We start from the raw sequence: 22,336 nt of genomic DNA on the forward strand, positions 1-22,336 counted from the left end.
AAATTTACAACTTTCAAAGAGAAATCCATATCCACACTTATTTCTTTCATTTTCTTTTTTACCCTTAAAGAAAAATGTCTTGGTTTGATAGCCAATTTATGACACAGTCATTCACTTGATTTATGGCTTTGCTGAACAAGCTGGCTCGTGATGAGACCCCTTGTCTTTTGATTGCAACAATCTTAAGTCATTGCCCTGTTGTGGTGTGCAGTATTGGCAAAGTCAGCAAGCTATAATATCTATGATCATGATAAGTCAGCTCGTGATGAGACCTCTTACTCTTTAAGTTAAAGTGTATCTTTGGATCATTCCCTAAATGTTGCAATTTCCTAGGTGGGGAGGAAGTCATTGTTTCCTTAAGATAACTCTGGATGACAATGGTAGAGTTTTTTGGAAAGATATTTTCTACAGAGAATCTTCATTTTTGTTATTGATACCTTTCATTGGACTGATATAAAACAATTTCTCACTAAAGGTCGTTTTTTGTCAAAATTTACAAAGTTGAAACTAGTATCATTTCTAGGCCTAGAGTCTTTAACTGTATCTTTCAATAATAATGATCAATTTTCTAAAAGAATTCTATTTATACAAGTGAAAAAACAAAATCTAAAAGAGAATTTGTGTCTTTTTCGTGAATTCTTAATGTAACCATTTACAATTGGTTTTATTATGAAACTAAAACAACTACTCTACAAAATAGAAGAATGATCTCCTATGGAAAATATTTTTTGAGGATCTGTCCATTAACAGGTAAAGAATCTCTTTTTCCTGTTAAATCCTGTAACATAAAAGTAGATGGACCTATGATTTCTACGATTTGAAAAGGGCCAAGCCACATTCGTTGAAATTTTGTATGTTTCCCTTTTTCCTCATGAGCCTTGTCCCATTTTAAAACTAAATCTCCCATCTGAAAGTCTTTTCTGGATATAATGCTTGAATCAAAGGAAGCTTTCACTAATGCTTGGTGATGAGCATGAGTTATTTTAGCCTGTTCTCGTTGTTCTTCTAACTTAATTATTTCCAGCTGCCTTAGTTGTAAGGAAGAAGTTGGGGCTTCATCAATTTATTGAACTAAGGCCAAAGAGGGGATTGCTAAATGAGTTGGAAGAACCATTTCTTTCCCATAAACTAAATTAAAGGGAGAAGTGCCAATGGAGGCTTTTTTCTTTATCCAATCTGCCCATAAAGCATATATTAAAGACTTGTGCCAATTTTTGTGATTTTGATCAATGGTTCGCTTAATGATTCTGATTAAATTCTTATTTATAGATTCAGCTAACCCATTCCCTTGTGGGTAATAATTGGCAGAGTATTTAAGTTTGAAACCCCTTTTGAGTGCAAATTCAGTCATTGCATTACTAGAAAAATATGATGCATTATCAAACATTAAAGCAGAAGGCAACCCAAACCTGGTGATTATGAATTGATCTATGAATTCGATGATGTGTTCGGCATTGGCTGTCTTGAGAGGAACTGCTTCTACCCATTTAGTAAAGTAATATGTTGTTGTAAGGATATATCCATGCTGTTTAGAAGAGTGTGGAACGATCTCACCTATTATGTCCAATCCCCACTAATCGAAAGGCTGCTCAATATTAACTGGTTGTAGTGGCAAGGATGGTTTCTTTTGTCTCCCAGCAGCAGTTTGACATACTTGACATTTCCTCACGTAGTTATGTGAGTCTTTAAATAATGTGGGCCAGTAATAGCCCGCACGCAAGATTTTATGAGCAGTAGCGTCTCCAGCATAGTGTCCGCCTGCTGGCCCATCGTGGAGTTCCTGCAAGACTTTTTTAGCTTCAGATTTCTCAAGACATCTAAGGAGAACAGAATCATAATTTATTCTAAAAAGAACATCGTTCACGAGCTGATATTGTTTGACTTTCAACCTTAGAGCTCTTTTCTTGGTATGATCGAGGTTTGAAGGAGTGTATCCATTCTTTAGATAATAAATGATATCAGCGTATAATGACTCAACATCGTTTAGGCTTACCTCATACATTTGTATCTCTGCAGATGGAATTTCGGACATAAGCGATGCTCCGGCCAGCATTTTGCAAAATCCTTGACCTTTTACAATACTTGTTGGTTTGATTTCTACGTCATATTCCTGTAAGGCAGTAACCCAATTGGCTCTTTTCTCACCCACATCCTTCTGTACTAGAAGATTTCTTACCGCTAGAAACGGTACTATGATTTTTGTATGTGTTTTGAGTAAAAAAGGTCTGAAATATTTAATTGTTTTGAAAATAGCATAAGCTTGTTTCTTCACATCCGAATAATTTAACTCAGCCCCTTGTAAATTGGAACTGAAAAAAGCAATTGGGGCTTCTGCCTTTTCTTGATTTTCTTGAGTGAGTATCACAGCATATGATCTATCAGAGGCAAATGTATATAAAATAAAAGGATCGGAAAAATTTGGAGTTGCTAAAGATGGAGCATCAACGATTGCTTGTTTGATCAGATTGAATGCCTCATGTTCATCTTGGCCCCATTTAAAGTTTGAGTTCTTTTTGATCATTGCTTGTAAAGGAAACACGATTCTTGAAAAATCTGGAACAAATCTCTTTACAAAGTTAATCTGGCCAAGAAAAGATTGCATGGCTTTCTTGTTGTGAGGTAGGGGGATTGTGGAAATCTCCTTGATTCTGTCAGGATCAATGTGAATTCCAGATTTTGACACTATGAATCCGAGAAGTTTTCCTTCACTTAATGCGAAAAAGGATTTTTTCGGGTTAAGTGAAATTCCATACCTTTGACAACGTTGGAAGATTTGTTTTAAATCTATAAGATGATTGTTTCGTTTCTTGGAATATACAGTTATATCATCCAAATATATTACCACTGATTTATTAACTAACCCCTTGAATGCGATGTCCATGGCTCATTGAAAAGTGCCACCAGCGGTAATCAGACCAAATGGCATCTTTTGATATGTGTATGTGCCCCATTTAGTTCTGAATGTGGTTTTTAATTAATCATTGGGATGTACCAACACTTGATTGTATCCTGAGAATCCATCCAAGAATGACATTAATTCTAACCCCGCGACTGCCTGCAGTATTTGTTCCATGGGAGGCAAAGGAAAATTATCCTTTTGGTGGGCTTTGCTAAGATTTCGAAAGTCAATGCAGATTCTAATGTCTCTGTTTTTCTCTCTATCAGGGACCCTATTGGAAACCAATTTGGAATGTCGAACGGGAAAAATTATATTGGCTTTCAATAACTTATTGAGTTCAGATTTGATCTAGTTTTCTAGATTGGGATGGATCTTTCTCCACTTTCGTTGGATAGGTTTTTCATCATCTATCATTGGAATAGTATGTTGGATGATGGAGGTGTCGTACATTTTGAGTTCATCGTAGTTCCAAGCAAAGACACTTCTATATTGTCTCAAGAGACAAATATACGCTAATTTTTCTTCAGGAGCTAGACCAAGGCCTAGATTGATATTCTGTGGTTTGGTATCAGATCCTAGATTTACTAATTCATAGTTCAAAGTTGAACTTTGGAGTTTTGAATTGGTAGATCTTTTAAACCGATCTTTCAAATCATAAAGGTCTTCTAACTTGACTACTGACTTAGGTATGGCATTGTTAGTGCTATCTTGTTGCAATTGTCAGTCATGTTGGTCTTTGTCAATTATTTGATTGGTGTAGGATCCTTCAGATGTGAGGAAACTCACGATATCAGGATCGTCGTTGAAAATCCTCCAATTGGTAACGTTATCAGGAATAGATGGTCTAAAAATTAATTCAATTGAAAATCAATCAGGGCTAAAATCTTCTGAAGGAATGAGCTTGGAAGCTACGTTAGCTAAGAGGTCTGCACTAGCATTCTGGAGTCTGGGAATTGATGAAATATTAAATGCTATAAAGTGTTCAGTCAGATCTTGAACTAAAGATCAGTAATGTTTTAAATGACCTGATAAAAAATGTATAGTATTACGTACCTGTCTGATTACAATTTCAGAATCTCTGAAAACTTGAAGGCATTTGACGTCTAATCCGATTGCTTTGTATAACCCTTGGACTAAAGCCTCGTATTCTGCGGTATTGTTGGTGCAATCAAATTCAAGTCTGCAAGTTAGCATATTTTTATCTCCCTTTGGACTTATTAACACGCATCCTGCTCCTGCTCCTTCGTTAGACTTAGAACCGTCAAAATTTTTTTTCCAAAATAAAGATTTATTTACAGGACTATCTATAAAATTAATACATTTAGAACTATCTATTTGAGAGAAATTTTCTACTTGAGATAAAAGAGAATGTTCTAAGGTGAAGTATGAGCATTGAAATTTCCTAGGAAAGAATCTACTGAGTAGTTGCCAATGATGTTATTGTTGTATGCTATTGGTTCATTTTCTCCTTCCAGTTCCATTACTATGTATTTCTGATGTCTTTCTCGCTCAACTTTTATTTGATTTGGTTTACCATTGTAAGGGAGCCACATGTGCGACCAGTCAGTTGCAAAGTATCCATGAAGTTTTTCTGACCAATCTCTGCTAAGAATTAAGCCATAAAATTCCGAAATATCAGCAACTAAAATGTCGATAACTTGACATACCTTTGGGTTGGATGATAGCCTTATGGTAACCTGATTTAATTCGCCAATCACTTCGACTTGCGATTGATCTAATTGAACTATGTGCACAGCGGATTTTTGTGGTTGAATGTTCAATTTTGCACATATTGACTTTGGTAAAATATTCGATGAAGCTCTAGAATCCACTAAGCAATTATGCAAATTTTTATTGAAAATTTCATAAGTAAGAAGAAATGGGGGAGTATGAGATCTCGATCTTCCTCCAATTAAGGCGATATCATTTGGATCAACTTTATTAATCGCATTAGTTGGAGGTCTTCCCATGCCATGGGAAGCTTGAGAGATTACAGCGGCGGGCAAAGGTGTAACTGGTACAGCATGTAATTCTTTCAAAAGTATCTTTTGTTGGTGTTTTAACTTGCTCAATTCATAAAAAGTGATATTGGCCCTAGTATTTTTCATGTCTTCTATGATATTATACTCCATTTCATCCGAAACAATTGGCGTTTTAGATAGAGTTGATGGGTCTGTTTGGACTAGGCTGGTTTGAGTCGCTTTAAGTGTCGTTTTCTTGGCTGCGACTTTATCCTTAGTCATCGAGCTTGCACTCTTTGGCTTAGGGGTAGGTTGAGGAGGATCAAGTTGATTTCTACTGCAAGTACTAACCGGGGATGCCTCTTGATCCTCTTCATCTGGGAGGATGAAATCCCACATACCTTGTAACTCTATAACTTCTTCTTCATCGGTATGTTCCTCAGTAGGGATTTCCTCTTCTTCTTCTTCGGATTCAACACTTGTAATAGCGTTAGGGGCTTTGGAATCAGTCAGAGGGTTTCTTTTAAAAGGTCTGTACGGATTTTTAGAAGAAGTTTCTGCCACTTATTTCTTAATGTCGAGCATCTCGTTAGACATGGTCTTCAAAACTTTTTGTAATCCTTCTAAATTGAATGCATCTTTCGATTGTTTTTTCTTGGGATCTTCCTTGAAAGAAACCTTCTTGGATTTTTGTTCTTCCAACTCGTTTTTCTTTTCTAGGGCTGTAATACGTTTCTCTATTGCTATTGCTTCTTTCATATTTTCGGCTAAAGTTATTTTGTTAGCCCTGTCAACAAAGATTGCTATGTTTGATGGTAAAGCAGTGATGTACCATTCACTTCGCACTTCTTCGCTAGGCTTGGAAGCAGTAGGAATTTTGTTTAAGAGTTTATTGAAACATGAATTGAAATCTTTGATAGGTTCTTTTGACTCGGCCCTAAGGTTAGACAGGTCGTTGATCAATGTCACCGTAGACCTATCATCACCAAACTTAATAAGGAATTGTTCTTGGAAGATATTCCAACTAGTGATAGATCCAGATGGTAATGAAAAATACCATGATCCGGCTGCTCCTTGTAGAGTATAAGGAAAAAGTCGAACAACAGCGTCTTTGTTGGTAACTCCATTGAGATTTATGGATAGCATAAAGTTATTTATATGTTCTTCCGCTAGCATTCCTGCCTCAAAATTAAACTTAGGCAGCCATTTTTTAGGATGGGTCGGTAACTGACTCAAGGGCGTAGGCATTAAGACTGCCCCTGGGTTATTCCATGGAGATTGGGCCATCGCTGATCTATTAATAGAGGAAAGTGCAGAAGATGATCCTCGTGGTTGAGAAGATGAAGATATTACGACTCCAGATGATTGAGAAGGAGATGTGGGAGTTCCAATGGACTGGTGGACAATAATCTAAAGTGGAGTGCATGGTTGACTTCGCGGTGGTGAGGTTGAGATGGATGATGATGATGAAAGAGTCTCACTATCGGACCCTTTAGGTGATTTCCTTGCTCTCTTCCTTGTGGGTAGAGGTAACTCGGTTGGTTGAATGACAAATTTTTCGCTCTTTAATATGGTAAGAGGATGAGTAGGGTTATATTGCGAAGTCACACTGCCTTGAGATTTATCAAATCTTTGAGGAGATATAGAAAATCGCCGAAGTTTGTGAATCAAAGATTCAACTTCAAGAGGTTTAATAGTAGATTGTTCTGAAATGTCAGGGTTTGTAGTAGCGGCTATTGCTCTTGCAACTTCTGGCTCTGGATTTAAAGATTCTAAATGCAATGGAGAAGTCGGGGGAGATGGTGAGGGTGATTTACTCTCAGAATGGTATTTAGATTTAGACTTGCTTTCCATTCACAGTTCGAGGCCCTCCTTCTAGCGCCAAATATGCTGAAGCCCCGAAAATCGAGTATACAACAAGGGGGATACCCACCTGGTTCGGACCTTGGTTAGCAGCTCCTTTTCTGTTTGGTATAGTGGGTCCGACTGGGGATATGGGACCAATTTCCAAATTTATGTGTGTGTGTGTGTGAAGAATTGATATTTCCTTTCTAAAAGTTCCTAAGTGAGATGCTCTAATTCTAACTCTAATCTAATAACATGCAAATTGTATTCTAATAAGCAGAAATATCTAAGTTTACACTAACCCGGGGTGTAATCCTTCTGTTATGTGATCTAAAATGATTTCAGATAACAATCGATAATAAATATCATTCAACTGTTATGAGAAAATAATCCAATAAAGATGAACCACTTCGTATAAAAAGTTAGACGAAACAGTTGTGAAAAACATATTGCATAATACGTTACTCATACATTAAGCATAAATAAATAGCTATCACCGTACAGAAGTGCCAAATGATAACTCAAGCATTCACGCATCAATATATAAACAACTGAACATGAATATCACTTTTAACACAAAGGCAGAAATAGTTAAGAGATAGAAGTACCATTTATAACTAGTTCTACTCATGAGCTTCAAGCGATAATGATTTATCTCTTCTTAATCCAACATCCACTAAGAGTACAGAAGTGCAACATCAGTAGCAGATACTAAATACAGATATCAATAAATATTGTTCCATTCATTCATCAAAACCTCCTCAGAGGATACAAAATTGCATGTTCTGGGGATAAGTTTTTGATAAATTTCAGGACCCTTCTCTAAATGCATGAGAATGGTTTAAATACTACTAACTAAATCTAAAAATAACTTATTACAAAAATGTAGGATACGGTTTAAATGATTGTCCTTTTTTTTTTCAGGCAAAAATAAAGCAAAATTAATACTAATATTGAATCTAAAACTAACAACTAACTATTTTTGTATCTGATCCTTGAAATCGCAAGCATTCAACATTTGCTTGAGAAGAGTCGGCTGACCAACTTCAGACTTTAACTGTCCTGCAAAAACGGAATCAGCAAGAGCTGGCGCCATCTTCTCGGCAGAATTGATGATGCATTTGAGAGTCATACACTGGCTGTGTGGTTTTACCAAATACGCCCAGTAAGAATCCCAATTCAACTTAGTTAATATTTTGATTGATTCTGCCTTTTCTTGAGCCTTCTGTCTCCAGCCTGTCTGCAGTTGCTGTACTTTCGGTAGATAACCTGGAGTGGTTTCTGAGATCAGATTTTCCCTGTGCAAATTTTCATTTATGCAATCAATAACACTGTTTGCTACTGTGGCTACTTCTTCTGCCGCTTGCTCTGCTTTCCTGATTTGTGCATCCCATTTGTTAAAGAGCATTTCTTTGTGATTGTCATTGATTATTAGTGCGCCTGCCCTTTCCCCTCCTCTGTTTCTTGCCAAGCCAAATATTCAGTAATTATTTTATCAATTAAATCATAATCATGTCGTAAGTCCATGACTTGATTAGTGATCTTATCGCTTATTTCGCAATAAGAGTTCCACTGTGATATTCTTTGGCACAATGCTTCCTGTTGCTGCAGTAGTTGATCATTTAAGGAAATGGATTCTGTAATGAATTCTGTAAGCTTAGGATCATCCTTGTGCATCTCTTGCATATCCTGTAACTGTTTTTCTCTTTCAGCCAAACTGTTCTGGTAGCCTATTTGCATTCGTTGGAAGTCCTGTTGTAGCCTTTCAAGCTGTTTCTATGCTTCGTTGTTGGCGTTGGCTTGTTGCAACTGTTGTTGCAAAACTTGTATCTGGTCTTCCTTTTCTTTTAGCAATTGTTGTACCTCAAATGCTTTATCAATAGTCACCGAGGCATATGCTCCTGCGATCTGAGATAATTTGGTGAGATTCTCAGTGGGATCGGTAGTAGGATCTTGCCATAGGACGTCTAATTGCTCTGCATCATGAGAGAGCATGTTTTCCAATTTCCTTTTCTTCCTTTGTCTTCCAACTACTGCCTTGTATTGTGGACTATAAAATATATCAAGAGGAGGAATCTCTTCTATCTTGAGTATAAGTTCAGAGGATGGGGTAATAGGAATATGTTCCATATCTGAGACATTTCTAATTGTTCCTGTGACTATATCTTTTGTTGTCTGTACATTGCTCACGGGTGTCTTTGTGCTTTGTCCTTCAAGATTAATCAAATCATTGTAGGTCTCCCATTCTTTATCTAGCTCGGTTCTGACTGATGGTGGCTGAATGATGAGAGGGGGAGGATCTATTTGTGGGGAGGTAAAAGCCTGTTGTTGTGGGAGCTCTTTTGATTGGGCAGTATCCTTTACTGACCCCTCGCTTTTACCATGGTCACTTTCTGATCTCTTGGAATGTTCAGATGCTTACTTCTTGGACTTAGATTTAAATCTATCTGTGCCTGAACTTCCACTAAGACTAATACTTGGAGTTGGTTCCCTTACGGGTTCCAAGCGTAGTTTTTCCAAGGGGATACTAGCTAACCTCCTTTCCCTGTATATTTTGAACTCTTGAAATTCTGCTGGAGGGAATCGCATTTGGGCCGAATGTAGAATTTCTTCAAGTGTGCTTTTCTGTTGGAATATGTCATCAAAAAGATCATCTTCTCCAGAAAACACCTTTATTTTGAGTGCAGTAGTGAAATTCTTAGCAATATCATAAGGGTCGAACTGTCTTCCCGGAAATTTGAACAATTGTAGACATGTTATGTTGTTTACTTCTTTGAATGCATGGCCTACAACAAATAGTGAAAAGGTCCCACAAGCCACAGGAAATTGTGTCCAAATAGCCTTCTTTTTGTCTTTCAAATCTTTAGTAAAACCTCCTTCTCCGCAAGTTTGATAAGCAATTTCTCGTGCCATGAGTTTATCAGGAACATATAAAGGTAGGATGTGAGGGGAAGTGAGACTTCCGAATACCCTGACATATGTAAACAGTTCTTCTCCGAACCATCTCGTGACAGGGAGTATATCTACCTCTGCTTCAGGAGAAAATCTTGGAGCATCTTTATCATATAACACTTTGTACATGGGCAGCATGATTCCATGACAAATCTTGTAGAAATACGGAGTGAACTTAGAGTCCCACAATTCTTTATGATAGATATGAATGGGTAAGGGGTCTTGAGTCGTCCATTTCCAACCCATCAAAGGAAGCTTGGAAATATAACAGACCACATCCACTACATACGCAAATAAGTAGAAGGTGGATAAATTCTCTGAGAAATAGTTCTTTTAGACCGGTAATTTACAATGGCCGTGGCTAAGTTATCAAACAATATTTTAGCCCAATCCACAATAGTAGCATTAGTGGCAACATCCAATAATGGTAGCCATTCAGATGAAAATTTGTTAATGTCTGGCTTTCCAAAAAGTCTAGAGAGCATGGCAGCAGCAAAGCAATACGTGGAGGTGAGAGAACCAGTACTATACATACCATGTTTATCCTTTTTTAGCAGTTCGTCCCTCCTCGACTAGTCTTTTGTGCATTCTGCCAGGTCTTGATTTTCTTTTGGAAACTTCTCCATGAACTGTTTGTTATAAGTCGCCTGTGGCTCTGGTAAATGATACATGAGCCTCAAATCTTGTGAAGCGAATGAGCCAATGAGTCCTTGACCCTGAGTCTTAAACTGTCTGTTTCTGATATCAGCGCTGTCCAGTATCCATTTAACCATGTCCATGTATGGAAGAATTTTGGGCCTCGCCGCTATTTGGTGTAAGAACGAACAAGCTAGCTCTGTAATGGATGCCTCAGAAGAACCATGTGAGCCTGTAGTAGCTGTAACTTCCATCACTCTGGGATTCTCTTCCTCAAGTAGACTATACATGCTTTCCCAAGTAGCAATACCAGCGTCTCTGTTACAGGAGTGTCTGTATACAAGGGCTCCATTTCTTTGTCTTCGGAACTTGGAGCTTTGCCTTTATTTCCCATAATGTCCTGAATACTGCTTTGTATATTCTCTGTTCTTTGTTCCTGCAGTTTAGAAATGAGGTGAGAGCCATGATAAGGAAAAGGTGACGGGAAAGCTTTAAATTCCGAAGACATATAAAATATACCACCTTACGTGAAATGGCTCTTCGATAAGCATGAAACCCTATTTCATTAATGATTGGCAACTAACTCATTAATTAGCATTAAAGCAAATAACCAGGTCTCGGTTTATGGAATATGCTTTTTTGAACAAAGAGCCCAAAAGATCTGTGATGAAGTGATTTTGCGATTTGCTTCGCAATATCGCAGATCGCAACATCGCAGAATCGCAACATCGCAAGGTTGCTAGATCACTATATCGCAATATCGCAAATTCACAATATCGAAATATCCCAACATCGCTATATCGCTATATCGCAAATTGCTGGAGTATAATATATGTCAGTCATTCGTTAATCTGTTTTCTGCAAAATGCGATTTGCGATATGCGCCATCGCATATCAGGAGTTTAAAGTTTTTCAGCATAAGTGATTGTTTAGACATGCGATGCGATAAATGTTTTCTTAATGTGTAGTTTCGCATCGCGATCTCGCAATCTTAGACTTCTGCTTGTAAGGAGGTATCCATTATCTTTTTGTGATGCGATATTTCCTAAGGAATAATTCTACTTTATCATAAAACTTAGGCTTTTTTATTTTTTAAAGGGTATTCTCCTAAGTTTATGATGGTAAGTTTTATTGAAAAAGGAAGTTCAAGTACTAATTGATTTTTAAATTTTTAAACTAAGGGCCTCCACTTATTTAGTATTAGGGATAACACTAAATAAGAAGGGGGTTGTTGCTGGCCACAACACAACTAGAAGGAAGTTACCACTCCTTGATTTTTCAGTTACAACTGAAAGGAGCTACAACCCCTAGTTGATCAGCTACAACTGAAAGGAGCTCCAACCCCTATCTATTTACCATCAACTACTGCAAGGATCTACAACCCCTTATATGCAAGCTACCACTTGCTTGACCTCAATGATTCATCTTTCATTCCATTTTCAAAATCAAATAATAAAGGCCACTTCCTTACATAAAAAATTAATTTTCTCTCTTCAAAAACTCATCACAACCACCATTAAATTACCTTCAACAATCTCTTATTACTTATTAATTCACCAACATAGCTAACTCAATTCCACATCTTGCAAATTCTATTTTTCTTATAAAGAAATTTCACTCATATTTTTGGTTCTTTGATATTTATTCATCTTACACTTCAATTTCACTTATTAAATGTTTTGATATCATTAAATTCTTATTTTTCTATTTCGGGAATGTCCTTTTGATGTCCTCAATAAATCGTTTAACTCTCCTTCCCTCTCTCTGATCTATTATGCAAACTTGAAGGTGATGGGAAACTTTGCAAGTAAAATTTTAAGTCTTTTAGGCAATGGATCACTTTGCAAAAACACTTAAAATTATGGTTTTAGAAACTTAGTTAACGACATAAAATAAGAGACAAATATACCATATCAGAATCACATGAGAGCATGAATGATAAAAGAGTTCACTCCTCTCCTGGGCTACATCTCCTGGTCCATCTTCCAATGTTGGGCCTCTTTCGTTAAGTGCTCAAATTTATGTTTAAATGGATTTACAGTGCTCATAATGTCAAAATTATGTCTCCAATGGCTTTAGAATAGTAAAAAACCACTAGTTGGGCTCAATTTGGCCAAAAACTGAAGAAGTTATGCTCTCTAGAAGTTTTTTTGCTAACTGCCCTACAAACTGCATTGACCTGCTAACCATTCTATGAATCCGCCTTTTCCGGAATAGCCAAGCGACAATTTCACCTCGCGATGGCGATATTCGCGTTGAATTGGGTACAATTTGTTGCCTCATTTAAATGCCCAATGACCCCTATGAGCGGGAAAGGTTGGGCCATGTGCCATCCTGTCCACCGTTGGATCCGAGTTTGGTATAACTCCACACCAACTATTATAACTCTGCTCTGCACAGTGTTTTGGTTATCATGCCATCAGGGTGGACATAACCGAGCTCCGACTGGGGTTGTGTTTATGTGACACCGAGGTGTATTAACCCTCCTTGAACCATGGTAAAGTGATATGATACCGGGGCTTTGGGCCAGTGTTAAGCCTAAGCCCTCGGCTCCCCTGCTTGTGGTCTCGTGGGTGTGGGGTGACCAGGGACCAAGGCTTAACCCCAACCTCGTCCCCCAAATGCCAACCTTGGAAACTTTAAAACAAAGTTTGGAACTATAGTGGTTAAGATCCACCCAACAATGGAGTGGTAAGGCTCTGTGTTGCCACTCCATAGGTCTGTGTTCAATTCACCCGAAGGCCCGTTTGGCCATAACAAAATTTTATAAGCCCATTGGGAGGCCATGCAGTTGCCCACCATTGGCCCACGTGGTTCCCATTCATTGGACCAACAAACCATAAAATTGACCAATAAAAAACACAAAAAATTCGACCAATAAGGTGAGGACACTTGGAAGCCTACCATTGGCCTAAGAAACACAGCCAACCTACCTAGTCACCCTGTCTAGTCAGCGTTCCTACATCCAACCTGCAAATTTTTTCGCTGTTTAGGAAAATGATCAGAATGTGATATCAGGAGCATACAATATCTGTTTTGAGTGATTCAAATTGTGTTGGATTCAGGGCGATGAGATCTACGTTTTGGCACTGGGTTTGAGCACTTTTTAACACTTTTAATTTTGAGCACTTTATTGATCCCTTGGATTAGTCTCTACAAGAAAAGCTGAGTTAAATGCTCAATTATACAATTTTGGAATTTCTACAAAATTTACAAGATATTTTCTAAATTTGGCTAACCTCCAAATTTAACAATTCTGCCAAATTTGACTCCAAATATGCCCCTTTGGCCAAATCTGATGCCAACTTGTTCATGCCCGATATATAAACTTCAGTGCTTTGTTGATTTGGTGAATTTTCACTATATATGGTACATAATGTCAAATTTGAATGTTTCCAACCCGTTCATGCTATAAGCCTTCAATATTAGCCAAAGGCGCTTTACATGTAAGAACTTGCATATAACCTCCTGCTAGCCCTTTCTATGTTATAGCCCTGATGGCTTACAATCAAGCTTGTACATCTACTTAGCCCCTGGTCACAAAACTACGCTTACGACTGAGTATTGGAATGCCTTTTAGCTCTTGTCTTTTATTTCTTGGTGAAAGCTCAATGGAGTAGATTTTGATTAATGTCGAGATTGTTTAGTCTAAGGTCATGTTCCTATGTGTCCACCCACTTGATGCTACAACCGATGAAATTTTAGTTGGGATTACCTATCTACCATGTCATTCTCAGAATGGAAATTTTACCATCAGTTGTCGTCAATATTCGTGGTTATCGGCTTCCATCTTCTCAACAAAAAATAAGTGGAGCGCCAGTGGTTTCTTCTGGGGACAGTTTCTTTCGAGGACTGAGTTTCCTCTGAGATTAAGTCACTTATCAATATGCATTGTCACTTGCCTGAAAATTGGTCCAATCATATTTCTGTCGAGATGCCACCTCATCACTATCATGTCCCAGAGTTTTCTTTCAGAACTTTCTGCAAGAGCCTCTCGACAAAAAATTCCAAGAATTATTTCTTCCAAGATTTATTTCCTCAGGGGTGATGTGTATCCAGTGGTTTTCCACCTCTGAATGGGTTCCATGTGTCACTCACTAAGTGGTGCCATGTGTCACTCATTTTTGGCTCAATTGGCCACTCAAAAACACCAAATTCGCATGCCACGCATCACGCTCTAATTAGGCCACATCACTGTTGACTTCATCATCCACCTGTGTCTCCATGTCATCACCTCGAGCCAATAAAACATCACCATTTTTCTTCATTCTGTTCGTCCATGTGGCTACGGGTACAAAGGAACAGGGGGTCTCACACCTTAGTTTTTCATTAACCTTCCATATAAAATTTAAACATTTTCCACCCTTGGCTTTTGTTACTCGCCTCTGCAAATCTCAGTGATAACTCATTGTGTCTTCTCGAAGAAAAATGCCAAGGAGTTTCTTCTGAGGTTGCTTTTCCAAGGTTCGCACTCAGAGAAAACTAACATGTCCATCTCCATTTCTTTTGAGGTCACTTTCATTCAAGATTCTGAGGTATGGGGTGAGTTGTCCTGTTTGTGGAACACCCCATAGGTGTTTTAGTGGAGAAAGGGGAACGAGTCCCACTTTTAATTTATGTCATTGATCTCCTTGATCGGTTGTTTGTGAAATACCACCAATAGCGGAACCCCCTTTTGCATTAAGCCTTAGGCAGACGTGACCCTCCACAATTTCTCTGATGGAGGATGTGCGGTGCACATTTTTTATCAAACTTGACCAGGCTTTAACACTACTCCCCTTCGCCAATCATTCTACCAAGTTTGGCCAAATGCCAAACTTTCACCAATTTGACCCTACCACCAAGTTAGCTTTACAACCTTTGACTTTGGGGGCATTGATCTTTGATTGGCACTAACTTCTGATTGAGGAGGCCATTTGAAAACTTATATGTACCACTAGAAATCTCTTTCAGAGCTCTATCCATGAACAGTTTCCAACAACACATGAGATGATCTATTGTACTAGAAATGACTCCAAAATATTTGTACCTTTAGCATTTTTCTTGCAACTACTTGTGCCTTTGCCTTTGTCATCAATTACAACATATTTCTAACAAACAACCTCTAAATGTATGTACCAAGTGAGTGCTCAATCAAAATGGTGTATATCAATCATAAGGTGCAATCTTTGTGTCAAAACATGTTAGGTAGGTCAAATTCTCTAGCAATCATATGTGGCACATGAAATCATCATGAAAAAACCATGCAATAAAGGGAGCACTCGAGAAAATCATTGCCTAGTGTGTCAAGAATCAAAATAGGATCATCATGTATATGTCTAACACTAGGGCATTCTCATCATCATCCATGAGTCCCAAAAACCCCAACCATGTGTAAAATAAATATTGATGCAATAACATTGAAGCACATCTATTGTGTAAAGAGTGACCATGTAAGACAATAGCATAAAATAATCTCATAATCATTAATTAGAAAATGGGAACCATGAATAGAGATCCAATTTATCACAATGATTATGAGATTATTTGATGCTATTGTCTTACTAGATAATGGTCACCCTTGATAAAATGAATCTAGAAGCACAAATTACATATTCAGAGAAGCTATAATGCCCCTATTTTAACTACTTATTTTTTATGGCTTTATCAAAATTAGATAGGTACCCATAAGCTCCTTCTTCCTCCTCATCTCAACCTCTTATAACAACAATGGCAACCAAATGCCATAAATTACACTGCTTATTCTGTATTGAGTGTAGGGTTCCTCAGAACACGAACATGTCTTGTCACGACTATGCTTCTTAGTTGAGTGGCGTAGAGTCAAATTTGAATTTGCTGGCAGAGAACAACAAGTGGAAGCAATGTCTAAACTGTGAACAAATGATTGAACATTCTAAAGGATGTGTCCTCACTCTTTGAAGGTACGGGATTCGTGAGCCCTAGGGTTTTGATTTTTGAAATAATTTTGTGTTTTATTTGAATTTATATTTAATAGCAAGTGTACTCTAAAGTCAATCCATCATTATATAAATTCGTTTCCAAAATCAATCCATCATTTTGTAAGAAATCTTGGAAATGTTCTTCTAATATTTCTTTGGATCGTTTTTTGTTCTATAGTTCCTTGACTCACCACCCTTATGGAAATGGTCTTATAATGCATCATTCTATAAATTCGTTTCCAAAAGTAAGACATCTTGGAAATGTTCTTCTAATATTCTTTGGATCGTTTTTTGTTCTATAGTTCCTTGACTCACCACCCTTATGGAAATGGTCTTATAATGTTTTGTGATATATATTATTGCAACCTTTACATTATAGCTCTTTAATATATTGTTTTTAAGATCTTAAAGCATTATATTATCCTTAAGAAAATGTTCTTAAGCGTTTATAAAACATAATTCTATCTCCTTGGAAATGTTCTTGTAATCTTAGTTCCATACTTTCCTTAAATCTATATTGTGTATAGTTTCCTTAAATCAGTCTTCTAATCTTTGTAATACATGATATTGTAACCTTTGCGTTGTAGCTATACATGGTGATATATTTATGTACCAGGTATACATGTTCTTGTAAACCTGGTATTATAATTTTGCACTTTTTGAAACACCAACCCAGCATAGCGTCCTAAAGATACAAACAATAGTATTGGTTATATCTTTTCAAGTAAAACTACTTATATTTATAAATTTATTTTAATATTCTCATTTTATTTTTTAATTATATTTTTAATTTCATTTTAAATATTAAAACAGAGAATGGTATATGAAATTATTAGTGAGATAAAAATCATTTGCTTGTCGTAAATTCATATCCAAATTCTTTGAATCTCATGCGTGTCGGATTTAATCTTGTTTTCAATTTAGTGGACTGAAAGTATTATCATGTATCTTATTTCCTGAAGATGTTTTATGATAAGGTTCCAACCTCAGTCATATGGAGAAAGTTACAAAAGGGGAGCTAAAGTAAAAAGGGCTAAGGGAGGTCGGGTTTCATCTGTTTCACAACATTTTGTACAACCAGAGGCCAAAATGAGCAAGTTCCCCATATTTCCATCAAGAGAGACTCACCCGGTACATCAAGGCATCGATAGTGCAGGACAGGGATTTAAAGGGTGTGATAGGTCGGCAGCTGTGGTTTTAATAAAAACAGATGATGCATTCAAAGCACAGGATGGGTTGATCCAAAAGAAGCCTACTGTGACACGGATCCAGAAATTGGCGCTGAATGAAATAAAGGCATAAATGACAAAGGTTGGCAAAGTAGTGCAGGAAGCCATACCACAAGTAGAACAACCCTTGCAGCAAAGATGATCACAATATGGGCAAGGAGAGTTTTTGTGTATTTTTTATCTGAGTATTTCTTATTTATTGTACTGTAACGCACCTCCATTCATGAGGCATTTAATTCTGTAATATTTTTGGGCCACATAGCCATTTATGACTGAGACAGCTAGTCGACCCAACAGTTGAGTCTAGACTAGAGATATTTTGTTGTAATGAATGTTCTTGCTCCCCTCTCTAGATAAATAGGGGAAAGCAAGACTTAACAAAGGTTCAGAAATTCTAAAGAAACACTACATGTTATTTTCAAACTGTATGGCTTTACAATACAGATTTTCCAGAATATGAAGAGAAATGGTGGTGATTCCCCCTCCAAGTATTACAATATGTTCTCCCTCTGTTAAAACCCATTTTTTTTATGTTTCTTCTTTGAATTCATGCAATTACTGTTGTTATAAATATTTCAATACTCCCTCACAGATTCACGGGTATCAATATGTTATGCATGCGCATGTAAGTTCCTCACAAATTCATGTGTATCGACATTGTTAATGCTAGTGCTTGCATGGATTATTGAAATTATATATTTAACAGTTGCTCTTCATGAATCATAGCACACAACCTCTCTTCTTCCCATTATATCTATTTCTGACTCAAATAAGTATAGGAATTCTTAAAGCTGCAAGCTCTATGTGTTATGCATAGAATTCTTGAGGTTGTAAGCTCCATATGATGAGTTACTCCTCCTCCTCATCCTCTATCATTGCTCTGCGAAAGTCTATTAAATTGTAAGTCCTTAGACTACTCGGCCTCCACCGTTTTATACATATTTTGAGTGCAAAATATCAACCAAGAGTGCAGAATATGAAAAAAATTACACAAGTTTGTCATCAAAAGATGAAATTTACATTTTAAATACAAGTATTTAAATAAAATTTGATGAAACCCAGTCTCCTTGCTTTGTTTCTTGATTATATCTCCAAAAATATTTCCCAAATCATAAGCTCTGCCACTAAAGGGAAAGAGTTGCAAAAGTGCAGGCTCAACCTCCAATACAAAGTCTAGATTTCGAAAACAAATCCCCCAATAACTGAGATCTAAGTTTTCCTCCCTATCTACAACTCAAATTTTCATTACAAAGTGTTTAGAGCTCCTAAGTTGTAGAGGAGAGGAACCACTTCCTCATTCTCATAATTGATATTAATAATTTACAAAAATTTGTCAAAATGGAGAGTTGTTGGAAGTGGTTCATATCCATCAATTTTGGAGCTGCAAATATGTTTTTTCTTCTTTGTTGGTGCCATAGAACTTCTCCAAGATCCCTTAGCTTCATCCTTTCTAATGGCTCTCCTGCAAAACCAATCAAAATTGAAAAATAAAATAAGTTAATTTTGCACATAAAAACCAAATTGCCAACAATGGGAAAACAAACTCTCCAAGTAAATTCTAATTAAATGGATAAAATAAAATGAAAATTGTGTATCCTAATGATCCCTGTAATGAACTATTTATCCAAAGAGGGAAAAATTGAATGAATTTGCAACAACAAAAGTTTCAACCAACCAAATTTTCTAAAACAAATTTAAAAATTAGTTTTTGGTACAAATTCAAAGCTTTATTTTTTTGTTAATTTTTAGGCATTTTTAATGACCAAATGTGGTCATGCAACCACTCCCAAAATATTATTCATTGTTTTAGTTTTTCCAACGAGCTGTCTTGGGCCTCATTTAGCAAGTAAAACTCAAGATAAAGCTTTCCAAAATTGAGAAATCAAAATTACCAAAATTTTAAAAAATACATACCCAAACAAAATTTAAATATTTTTATTAATATATATAAATTAATATACAAATTAGAATTAATATATACAAATTATTAGAGTTCTATATTTAAACTATTTAATAATAAAATAATTCAAATTAAATTATTAATATGTAAAATAAGAATTATAAATTAATTCAATTTAATTTAATTTAATTAATTAAAATAATAATAATAATAAATGATGATTTAAAAATAAAACATGTTTTAATTAAAATATTAAAAATAAAACTTTTCTTTTGGCTAATAAATGAGTCGGGAGTATTAATGGAGAGAATGGGAGTTATCAGGAGGGGAAGGTGGATAGGAGAGGAGAGAGGAGGGCAGGGTCGGATGCCCGGGAGCTTGGAGGAATAAGGAGGATGGGGGTTAGGAGGAAGGAGTTGGGTTTTACATGGAGTGGGTTCTCTCTATGTAGGTATATAAACTACAATGACTTAATAGAATGATTTTGTAGCTATTTAAAAACTACAGCCACTTAATACCAATGAGCTCATATGTGAGAAAGGATTCAGAAGCTCATAAGAGTTTAGAAATACGATTAAAATTTGTTTTTGGGCTCTGGGCATTGTTATATCTATATATATTTTTATTGTATATTAAATTTTTTAAATCTGATGTTTTTTTTACCTAAGTTAAAATTAATTATTAATTATTAATTATTAATTAAAATTCGAAATAATTAAAAGTTAATTACAATTAATTTAAAATTAAATTAAATTAATTAATTAAAAAATAATATTTACAAGTGTATTAATTTAATTAATTAATCAAATTATTTAAATAATTATATTTATATATTAAAATTAATTAAATCTATAATAAAAAATAATATACATTTTGTACATTTTTTAGTTTAGATAATGCAAATCAATTTTGAATAATCGTTATTTACAAACCAGAAGTCTAAACTCGGCAAAATTAGAGTCGTTGGGAAGCTGGCCAAAAACCGCATTCAATGAAATAATCAAAATAAAAAATTGAAGAAAATGAAAATCCCATAAAATAAACCACGCCAAGCAAAATAAAAGTAATTTATCCAAAATTCACATACAAGGTCCCCATTATTATTATGAAGATGATAAGCAAAAATGGGGGGTTGTTCTTTTGCCACAACAAATCCCTAGGTTTATGGGGTTTGTCATTTGGTAATGTTCTTCAGCGTTATATTAAAGTACCTGATATACAAACCATTTCAAATATGACAAGACACCATCTACCACAATAACATTAAATGTTGCAAAGCAAGGTAAATAAGGCTTTCCCTAATGTTCAACAAGGAGCGAGTTATATAATCCATTGCAGTGCAACAATTTTAAAAATAATTGCAAGCTCAATTAGTATATTTAAATATTTGCCTTCACATTTGATGCTTAGATTATAGGCTACTATTTTATGTTTCGTTAATATATTTATTTGATTATAGTTTATTATGCAATGCCTGTAAGTTGCTCTAAAATGTCGCTCTAAAATGTCTGCCCAAATATTAGCTTATGAAAGCCTTATCGTTCATTAAACAAAAAAATAATGTCCCCTAAATTAAATGAAACCATGTTAGAATGATGCTTATGTTTCTTTTATAGTTACAAAGGACTCATTTCAGAAATATGGAGAAATTGTCTAAGAATCATGAACAAAATAGGGGTATATATATATATATATGTGTGTGTGTATGTATTCAATTAAATTTCTTCTATTAGATTCCATAAAAACAAGGAGTACAAAAGGTGTCAATTATCTCATTCTGACCAGACCAGTTGGCATTGGGGACCTTTACATGCATTATTTCCACTATGCTTAGAAACCATATATCGCACAAAGGAGACAAAAAGAACAAAAAACTAACAATAACATATCAAGGAGGAGGATGGGGGGGGGAAGTACAGGGGGAAAATCATAATAACCAACATGTTCATGCATGTGGAAGTCGGTGTGTTCCACACGAGCTTCCAGATCGCAAAGATGATCATTATTTCGGTGATGGCTTCGTCGGAGGTTGTCCAGTTGTTCCAAGATATCATTCTAGATGAATTAAATGTTGTTCATATATGCAACCAGTTCATTGTGGTCCTCATACATGTGATCACGAATAATATCCATGTTGGCCTGGATGCCTCTTAGTTGCTCCGCTATAGAGTCCAAGGAGGCTAGAGCAACTATACAACCTGGAGAACGGTCCAAAGTGTGAGCCACCTTACCTTCACATTTCATACTTGCAGCATTTCCAGAGAAAGAGTTATGGCTATGGGTTGGATGGCCAACATTGAAGTGATGTCTTCCCCCACGGCATGGCCTCCCTCTCTAACACAACATTGCCCTTGAACCTGAAGGAATGGCAAACAGGGTCTTTGAGCGATCCCCAAATCTCCTAGCTAGATAAAAGTAGGAACAACGACTAGTAGAACACTGAAACTTGCCTTTCCTGAAAATGGTAAATACCACGCAGGGAGAGGTTCTATAACAAGTGGAGATAGACTTCCCCGAAACAAAGCAATTTCCAAGAATAAACACATCACTAAATCCCATAGACACCCAAATGCTAAATTCCTCCACCCAATTGGTAAGAGAATCTACCCACAAAGCACCGACCCCGAAACAACAACAACCCGAAAAACACAAGGGACTTAAAGGGGGACTGAACACCCACTTGTTCAAGCTACAGATGAGGGTGGTCACCAATTCTATGCCAAAACAAGGGCAAATATGAAAACCAAGCTTGCACAAATAAAGACTAGAATCAAGAGCAATGACCAAAGCGTGATCACTTAACACCCCAAGACGCAAACCCCAGAACTCGACAGAATCCCCTTCAAATTTCTCCCAAAGTTTACCCACATAACTATTGATAGAACAATTGGACAAATATAAACAATGTCGCAGGGTTACCTTCTTGACGCATGAAGGGAAAACCACCTTGAAACTACAATCCAAATTGGGGAGAA

This window comes from Pinus tabuliformis, chromosome 2_1, assembly GCF_031772625.1.
Source record: "Pinus tabuliformis cultivar Carrire ecotype Pingquan chromosome 2_1, CPIR1, whole genome shotgun sequence".
NCBI lineage: Eukaryota > Viridiplantae > Streptophyta > Pinopsida > Pinales > Pinaceae > Pinus > Pinus tabuliformis.